This window comes from Nicotiana tabacum, chromosome 11 (assembly GCF_000715075.1).
Source record: "Nicotiana tabacum cultivar K326 chromosome 11, ASM71507v2, whole genome shotgun sequence".
NCBI classification, from domain to species: Eukaryota; Viridiplantae; Streptophyta; class Magnoliopsida; order Solanales; family Solanaceae; genus Nicotiana; species Nicotiana tabacum.
Window position 1 is genome coordinate 25,988,827 of NC_134090.1, and position 9,866 is coordinate 25,998,692.

The 9,866-nt window shown below is 37.6% G+C and overlaps 1 non-coding gene across 1 annotated transcript; it reads left to right on the plus strand.

Moving 5' to 3' along the window:
* The first annotated feature begins 5,605 nt into the window (after positions 1-5,605).
* On the plus strand, positions 5,606-5,711 carry LOC142166682 (small nucleolar RNA R71). Its single transcript, XR_012697085.1, has one exon. It is a non-coding gene; the product is annotated as a small nucleolar RNA R71 (small nucleolar RNA).
* The last annotated feature ends 4,155 nt before the right edge of the window (positions 5,712-9,866 follow it).

Genomic DNA, 9,866 nt, shown 5'->3' on the forward strand with positions numbered 1-9,866 from the left:
GGGTATTTTAGGTAAGAAGAAAAGCCAAAACTGCTTCTGCTTCTGCTTTTGGAAAGAAGCTACTTTTTTCTGCTTCTCTGAAACTGCTTCTGCTTCTTCCCAAAAGCACTTTTTTTCCCCAAATAAGCTTGGCCAAACACCTCAAATTAGGAAAAAAAAAAAGTGCCTTTGGGAAAAAAAGCACTTTTTTTGTCTTGAGAAGCTTGGCCAATTGAGAAGCTTGGCCAAACAGGCTATTAGAGTACTTGAGGCCTCATTTGTTTGCACTTAATGAGGGGAAGTGCACGGTTAGCCACTAATAACATATATATTTACTTTTAAGCCACTATTTAAAATGTCTTTAGTTTTTAGCCATTGCTTTAATAAACTTTACCTGCTCGGACGAAAACACCCTTCTGTTCATAATAGTTCAGGACCAAGTATCCTTAACTTTTGAACTTACAACTCTAATAGCCTGTTTGGCCAAGCTGGAGAAATCAGTTTATTTTGAGAAGTGCTTTTGAAAAAAGTACTTTTGGAGAGAATCAGTTTGTGTTTGGCTAATCAGTCTGAAAAGCACTTTTGAGAAATAATTTGTGTTTGGCCAAGCTTTTTAGAAAGTGCTTTTAAGTGTCAAATTACGAATAAGGACATGAATAGATTTACTTAATAATTAATATTATAAGTAAATAAATAATATCAAAATTTTGTTATTACATGCAATAATTAAAAAAAATCATTTTATTTAAGTAAAATATGAAAATAAAATTAAAAAGTACTTAATTCTTTTAATATAAGTTAAATATATTAAAATTCCTTCAACAAATATAAAAGCATTCACCCCTAAAGCCACTATATATTAGAAAGTTTCCTAAAAATAAGAAGAAATATTAATAAATTAATATCCTAAGTATTAGGTTTAAGGGTTATTTTGGTATATACTATATTTTGTTAAGGGTATTTTAGGTAAAAAGAAAAGCCAAAACTGCTTCTGCTTCTGCTTTTGGAAAGAAACTATTTTTTTCTGCTTCTCTGAAACTGCTTCTGCTTCTTCCCAAAAGCACTTTTTTCCCCAAATAAGCTTGGTCAAACACCTCAAATTAGGAAAAAAAGTACTTTTGGGAAAAAAACATTTTTTTTGTCTTGAGAAGCTTGGCCAAACAGGCTATAAGTTCAGGACTACATGTCCTTAACTTTTGGACTTGGAACTCGAAGTTCAGGACCACCTGTCATTAAGTTTTGTGCTTGTAACTTTAAGTTAAGGACTAGTTGTCCTTAACTTTTGAACTTGTAAGTCTAAGTTAATGACCTATTGTCCTTAACTTTGAGCTTGTTAGTCTAAGTTCAGGACTTCAGGACCTATTGTTCTTAACTTTTGAGCTTATTAGTCTAAGTTCAGGACCAAGTATCCTTAACTTTTGAATTTGTAATTCTAAGTTCAGGACCAAGTGTCCTTAACTTTTGAACTTGGAACTCGAAGTTCAGGACCAAGTGTCCTTAACTTTTGAACTTGTAACTGTAAGTTCAAGATCCATAACGTAGCAGAAAATCAGTGGTAACACGGTACTAAAGGTTCTGTTCTCTACTAGATTAGGAGATTATTCCATGGTTTCCTCTCTTTCTATCTCGTTTCATGTATATTTCATTATTTTCCCCATTTTAATTATTTTCCTCTTAAGTTGTGGTGTGGACAAAAATATTGGCAAGTTTGTCATTCTCAGATTTATTTTCCTCCATCTTTTAATCGATTCCACTCCATTACAGGTAGAAATTTTGATAATGGTCATGACGCAGAGAATTGGAATATACTGACAAAAACATATTGCCACTTATGGATCTATAACCGTCTTACTATTTATTGGTTATATTAACAATAAACGTCATGTTACTTGCAATAAGTTAGTGTCATCTCTAAATATCTTTTGACAAGAGATAAAACCAAATATCTTTTGTCTCACAGACGGCGGCTCCCAGTTCTTCTCCCTAACATGAAAGAGATAGAAGAAGGGGTAACACAGTCTTTTCATATTAATTTTAATAGACTAGTGGCTACTATTGCTAAGCATTGAAAATGCTGGATAAAAAGTAAATACCAAAAAGTGGCTACCCCACACAATTTTTACCATCAATGAAGATCTCATATTAGGCCTCATTTGTTTGCACTTAATGGAGGTCTGAATCTTAATCATTCAAATCCCATACATTAAGTGCGTCTGTTTTTAAAGTCTGAATCTTAATTATTCAGATCTTAATCATTAAGCGTGTTTGTTTTTTTTTACTTCACAACCACTTAATGGGTCCGAATAGGTATGTATGATTAAGATCTATAACAGAGACTCAATTTCATTAAGATGCTATCACATATTCATTATTAACTGTTGCCACCACCTACCATTATCAACTACCACCACCATACTCAACCACTAATCACGCCCAACTATACCTTCTTGTACCATGAAATGGCACTTCTCCCAATTAAGTACTAGGTTAGTCTCAATACATCTTTTCAACACTCGGGTCAGATTTATAAGGCACTCGTCGAATGAGTTTCCCACCACTGAGGAATCATCCATGAACGCCTCCATTATGTCTTCGATCATGTCAGTGAACATGGCCATCATGCACCTTTGAAATGTGGCGGGTGCATTGCATAGGCCAAAGGACATCCTCCGAAAAGCATAAATGACATATGGGCATGTGAAGGAGGTCTTCTCTCTGTCCTCCGATGCAATGGAGATTTGATTGTACCCTAAGTACCCATCCAGAAAACAGAAGTGGGACCTCTCTGCCAGTCTGTCAAGTATCTGATCAATGAAGGAAAGTGGGAAGTGGTCTTTCGGGGTGGCCAGATTCAACTTCCTGTAGTCCATGCAAATTCTCCAACTTGTGACGATTCTTGTAGAAATCAGCTCATTGTTATCATTTTTGACCACCGTCATACCACTCTTCTTAGGAACACATTGCACCAGGCTAACCCAGTTGCTGTCAGAGATGGGGAAAATGATTCCCGCGTCCAACTACTTAATCACCTCTTTCTTCACCATTTCCTTCATGTTGGGGTTCAGCCTTCTTTGGTGCTCCCTAGAAGGTTTGTGCCCCTCTTCCAGCAGAATTTTATGCATACAATATGCCGGACTTATCCCCTTAATATCTGTCATGGTCCACTCAATGGCAGTCTTGCACTCCTTAAGTACCTGCAAAAGTTGTTGTGCCTGCACATCTAACAAACTAGATGAGATAATAACAGGTAATGTGGAGTTAGGTCCTAGGAATTCATACCTGAGATGGGCGGGCAGTGGCTTCAACTCTAGCTTTGGTAGTTCTTCTATGGATGGTTTGGTTGGAGGAGTTTCTCTGTTTTCTAAGTGCAGGATATCGAATTCAAGTGTTCTATCCCAAAACCCTCTGCCCTCTAAAGCCAGCACCCATTCTGTAAATTCTTCCCCATTCACCTCATCTAAATTCACCAAACATGCAGCAAGAGGGTCCTCAATAGTCAACGTCTCATCATCTGCTTCTACGATTACATCCACGGCATCAATAAGAGAGCAATTGGCAAATTCACTTGGTCACCTCATAGATTTCTGCATATTGAATGTTATCTCCTCATCGTTCAACCTCATCTTGAGCTCCCTAGTTTCACAATCAATGAGAGCTCTCCTTGTAGCCAAGAATGGTCTTCCCAAAATTATGGGATTTTCTTCATCCACCTTGCAATCTAGAATCACAAAATCTGCAGGGAACACAAATTTTCCTACCTGAATCAACACATCATCCAAGATACCAGAGGGTCTTTTCGAGGTTCTGTTAGCCAACTGCAATAACATAGAAGTGGGTCTAGCTTTTCCAATCCCCAACATCTTATAGATCGTCAGGGGCATAAGATTTATGCTAGCCCCCAAATCACAAAGTGCCTTGGCAAAAGCAAAGTTACCAATGGTGCAGGGAATTGTGAAACTCCCTCGGTCAGACAGCTTCTCAGCAACTGGTCTAGTCACCACAGCACTGCAGGTCTGAGTAAGAGTCACTATGGCCAAATCTTGGAAATCGAATTTTTGGGACATCAAGCCCTTCATCATTTTTGCATAACCAAGCATCTCTTTCAAGGCATCAATGGAATATTTACCTGGATTTGTTTTAGCATCTCAAAGAATTTCTTGTATTGTTCCTCTTTCTGGTACTTGGCCAGCCTCCGTGAGAATGGTGCTGAAGGTCTCTTCTTCCCAATGATTTGGGTATTTTCTTTGTCAGGCACCACCTCAACTACCGGTTCCTGGGCTGCCTCAGCTTCTTTCTCAGCAGCGTTTAGGGCTTTTCTATGGTAGAAATTCGACGGTATCCTTTCGATGTAGGGAAATATGTTTTCCTGAACTTTCCTAAATTTGGAGGGAATGATGATTCTCGTCCAAAATTTTTGGAGGGAGTTATATTTTCTTTTTGTGCTGAGGGAATAGTTATTAAAGCAATAAAAAATTAATTCAATTAGTAATTTTTAGTGGCAATTTAGTTTTTATTGCCGGTAAAAAGATATTTTTTACTGGCTAATGGTCATGTGCCGCTAATTTTTCAGCTTAAAGAATTTATTAGCAACAATTTCCTTATTGTCAATTAATAATTGTCGCTAAAGGTCTTTTTTTGTAGTAGTGTGGTTTCTTCCTGGGCAGTCTGTACTGTCAGTTTCGTTGCATCATCTAGCTCAATGGGCACTGGTACAAGTGTCTTAACTTGTCTGCTTTCTCGAGCCCTGTCTTGCTCCAAGTCTAAGTCTCTGTCATTATGTAGACTAACTGCCATCAGCTATTTCGGGCCTTGATCTTTTGGATTTATTTGGGTGTCTGCACACAATGTCCCATGAGGACAATTCAAAGACGTCGAAATCTGGCTCATTTGTACTTCAATATTCTTTATAGCTGACTCATGTGCATCCACCCTTCCACTCATTTTTTTTATTTGACCCAATAACCTGCTGCACCATTGCCTCAAATCTAGCAAACCCATCTTTCTGTCTTCCACCATGTTGTTGTTGATGAGGATGATAACCTGTTGTTGATTTTGATTGTTATATCTATGTGGCCTTTGGTAAGGCGCCATATTATTGCGAGGTCGCATACCTTCCATATTTCCATTGTTGAGTTGTGGCTGGCCTGACCTGTATGGCTGATTTTGTTGGCCCTAATTCTGACCACCCTGTCTCTGGCCTCCATAATTAGACACATAATTCATGTTCTCGGGGTAATGATGATGCTCACTTTCTGCATTCCACTGGTTACCAATTGGCTGACTAATGCAAGATGTGCATAAGCCCCCATTGGTAGTATTAACAATGTGTACCTACTGCTTCTGCCCTGACTCTTCCACCTTTTTGGTGAGTATACTCATCAGTGTCATTAATGTGGCCATATTTTCAGGAAGAGTGTTGGATGGATATAAGGGCACTGAGTGAACTACTGGAGTGATAGGTGCATTCCTTATTGTCCAGCCTGAATTCTGTGCCATCTTGTCAAGCAGGCTCTGGCTTTATCTCTATGTTTTGCTCAAGAATGCTCCACCAGCTAAAGCATCAACATTAGCCTTCACGATATTAGTCGAACCCATGTAAAATCGTTGCCCCAACATCTGATCTGGAATACCGTGGTGCGGGCATATAACCAACATCCCTTTGAATCGTTCCCATGTTTCTTACAGTGTCTCCATTGATTTTTGTTTGAAGCTCAAAATTTCATCAATTTGCTGAGCAGTCTTGTTGGGTGGATGAAACTTATTCATAAATTGCGTGACTAACTCCTCCCAAGTTGTTATGGAATTAATGGGGAGTGAGTTTAGCCAGGTCTGGGCAGCTCCCGTCACTGAGAATGGAAACAACAACAACTTTATTGCTTCCTGAGTTACGTTGGATTGCCTTTGAGTTTTGCTGATTGACAGAAAATTCTTCAAGTGCTACTGAGGATCTTCAATGTATGACCCCGAAAACAGTCCCTTATTTTGCAACAAGTGTAACATGTTATTCATGATTTGGAATGACTCAGCCTGTATCTGCGGGACTAATATCGATGTAGCCAAGTTCTCTGTTGTGGGTTGTGCCCAGTCATATAGAGCAGCCTCTGGCACAAGAGGTGCCATTGGCGCCAATGGCGCAGTTGGGTTTAACACATTATCCCCCATGTCTGGTTCGAGTTGTTCAGTTGATTGTTGTTGTTTGTTTTTTCGTCTGGCCCAATTCAAGGCCTTGAAAACTTTCTCGGGATCTGATAATACTTCAAATACTTCATCAGTTCTCGATGAGTTTCTAGGCATGCACCTGTACAAACAAGTCAACAAACGTTAAAATTTCAATGTATAGATTGAAAATTGACTACACTAAGAATTTTTGTATTCCTTTCAACTATAATTGATAACACTGTTAATTCTCCGGCAACGACGCCAAAATTTGATCACGCCCAACTATGCCTTATAAAAAGGACAAAGCGGTCGCTGCAAATATAATCCGAGTATTTAGCCCAGAGTCGAATCCACGGGGAATTAACCTACCAATTACTTTTGTTAGACTCACTAAATTATGCGTAATCAACTTTCCAAATATTTTGAATAATAATTTGAGATGTTTTTACTAACTATAACTGAATAAAAGCAAGTAACTAAAAGCTAACTAAGACTGGGTTGTATGCAAGTAAGAGAAGGATCTAAGGTTATGATTTTCCCTATTGATGGAATCCCTTCCTGTCATGTTTTGCATAGATTTGCCTAATCGTCTCTACAATCATGAGCACTCTTATTACCGTAAATCTCTCCCGAGTAATCACGATAATTTACTAGACGCACTCTCCCGAGTTACGCTAGCTGGCTTTTACTACAGCTCACTTTAGATCGCACCCACGACTTTGTTATCCCTAATCCCACCTTTAAACCCTCGGTTATTGATCCCTCATATGCTTTGGGAGTGGTGGTGTTCAATAATTACCTAAATATGCACTCTCTCCCGAGTAATATATACTAAATAGGCACAATTAATTGAGAATCTTATCTATTAACTACAACAAGAACGTAGTTGAACAAATAGAGATTAAATCGGGCAAACTATATTAACATAACACGAAGTTCATCCTTCAATAGGTTATATCAAAACTCTAGACTAAATATTTAGCTACTCATAATCGTGTTCATCATAACAATAACAAAATTCATCATAAATGGTAAAATACAAAAAGAAGAAATGAAGAACTCGATGTTGAATTATCCTCCTTGCCTCTTGCCTCTCGTTGCCTTCAACTAAGCTGTAAAAACCATAATAATGTCCCTTTGGGCGAGCTGAACCTCTTATAGGTTAAGTGGAATTACCCCCCGAACTCCTAAGTTTACCCCTGAATTATATTTTCTGAACTGGACTAGCGCGGTCGTGCTAGTGGGCGCGCTAATGACTGCGCATATGGCATAGTATTCTGCCTCGAATTCCTGGGCTAGAGCGGTCGCGCTAGTGGGCGCGCTAAACTGGATCATCATTTCAGCTCTTCTTTTCTCTCTTCTTTCAATTTACTCAGCTCTGAGGGGCTTCCATTGCTTCAATTTAGCTCCAAACACAATCCTAAGTCCTCATAAGCACAACTCGCTCCTGCAACACATGAAATTCACAATTAGAGCCAATTTATCGTCATTTAACTATCCTAGAACAGTGAAACATAGTCAAGCTGGGGCATAAACAGTCGTCAAATTACATGAATCTAGCCTATTATCAACCACCACCACCTCACTCAACCACCACCTCCACCTCCACCTCCACCACGCCACCATTATCGACCATCACCACCCACTATCCCCACCACTCCGACCACCATATATCATTCTCACCCACAATCAACACTCATCCACCTCAACTACCACAACTGACCACCCCATCACCATCAACAACCACAACTGGCACTGCCCATCATTATAACCTACCATCACCCACCCATCACTTTCCTCAATCATAACTACTACCATCACCCGCCAGTATTAACTATCACCACCCACCACCACTATCCTCAATCATTATCGCCACCACTAGCAATCACTACTAGCTACTAGCATGAACTACCATCTTCAACCAGAACTACCACCAACCACTGCTTCTAGTCGGCATTCACCCATTAGCCATCACCACTAACAACTATCATATTTTAAAAAATATATATTTTATTGATAGAATATTAGATTAGTTAGTATTTCATTTGAATTTTATGTTTATTAATTTTTAAATAAAGATAAATTTTATACATTCAGATGTTAAAAATCAAACAGTCTTAATTATTTTTATTCAGATCTTAATACACGTCTTAATTTATTCATATGTGTATTCAGATTCATATGTCTTAATCTTAATACACATCTTGATATTTAGGTGTGTATTTAGATTCATACGTCTTTATCTTAAAAAAAACAAATGAGGCCAAGTATATTTATTTTAAAAGTATGAATCTTAATTATTCAGATCTTATTCATTAAGTGTGTTTGTTTTTTTTACTTCACAACCACTTAATAGGTCTGAATAGGTTTGTATGATTAAGATCTATAACAAAGACTTAATTTTATTAAGATGCTATCACATATTATTATTAACTGCCACCACCGCCTACCATTATCAACTACCACCATGCGACCACCACCTCCACCTCCACCACCACCATCCTCAATCATAGCCGTCATTGATGATATTAAGTCATTTTTGCTTAGGTTTGAGCCGCGTGGAGGCAAATTTTAGGGGAAACACTATTTTTGAGGATAGAGTTGGCCACCCTATCACCATCAACAACCACAGCCGGCACTGCCCATCATTATAACCTACCACCATCCACCCACCACCTTCCTCAGTCACAACTACTACCACCACATGTCATTATTAACTATCACCATCCACCACCACCATTCTCAATCATAATCGCCACCACTACCAATCACTACTAGCTACTAGCATGAACCACCACCATCAACCAAAACTACCACCAACTACCGCCTCTAGTCGGCATTCACCCGTTAGCCATCACCACTAACAACTATCATATTTTAAAAAATTATATATTTTATTGATAAAATATTAGATTAGTTAGTATTTTATTTGAATTTTATGTTTATTAATTTTCAAATAAAGATATTGAGATGTCAAAAATCAAACAGTCTTAATTATTTAGTATTCAGATCTTAATATACATCTTAATATATTCAGATGTGTATTCAAATTCAGATGTCTTAATCTTAATACACATTTTGATATTCAGATGTGTATTCAGATTCAGACGTTTTAATCTTAAAAAAAAATGAGTCCTGAGTGTGTTTTGTTAATAGGACAACTCATGTCATATTCTCAGGGTTAATTAGGTTAAAGTTATCAATCAACCATCAATCATTTAATCTTCATTTTCAACTTACTAACTAAAGTATCCAATTCAATCACTTAAACTTTTCATTTTCAAGTTAACTAAAGTATTCATAAGAAGAGTAAATTTAACTCCAACGGTTAATTTTAGGCCTGAGTCTGAGTGTGTTTTATTAATAAGACAACTCATGCCATATTCTCGGAGTTAACTAGGTTAAAGTTATCAATCAACCAATCAATCACTTAATCTTCATTTTCAACTTACTAACTAAAGTATCCAATTCAATCACTTAACTTTTCATTTTCAAGTTAACTAAAGTATCCATAAGAAGAGTAAATTTAACTTCAACAGTTAATTTTTCGGCAAATAGCCAAATGTATCCATATACTATCACAAAAAGTTTAAGTGTATCATTCGTTATACTTTGAGTCCAAATATATCATTGTCGTTGTACTATTGGTTCAAATATACCCATTTCTCGTTAAGTTTGTCCAATACACACATTCAATCCTACGTGGCACTAGTACTTGATGAGATGCC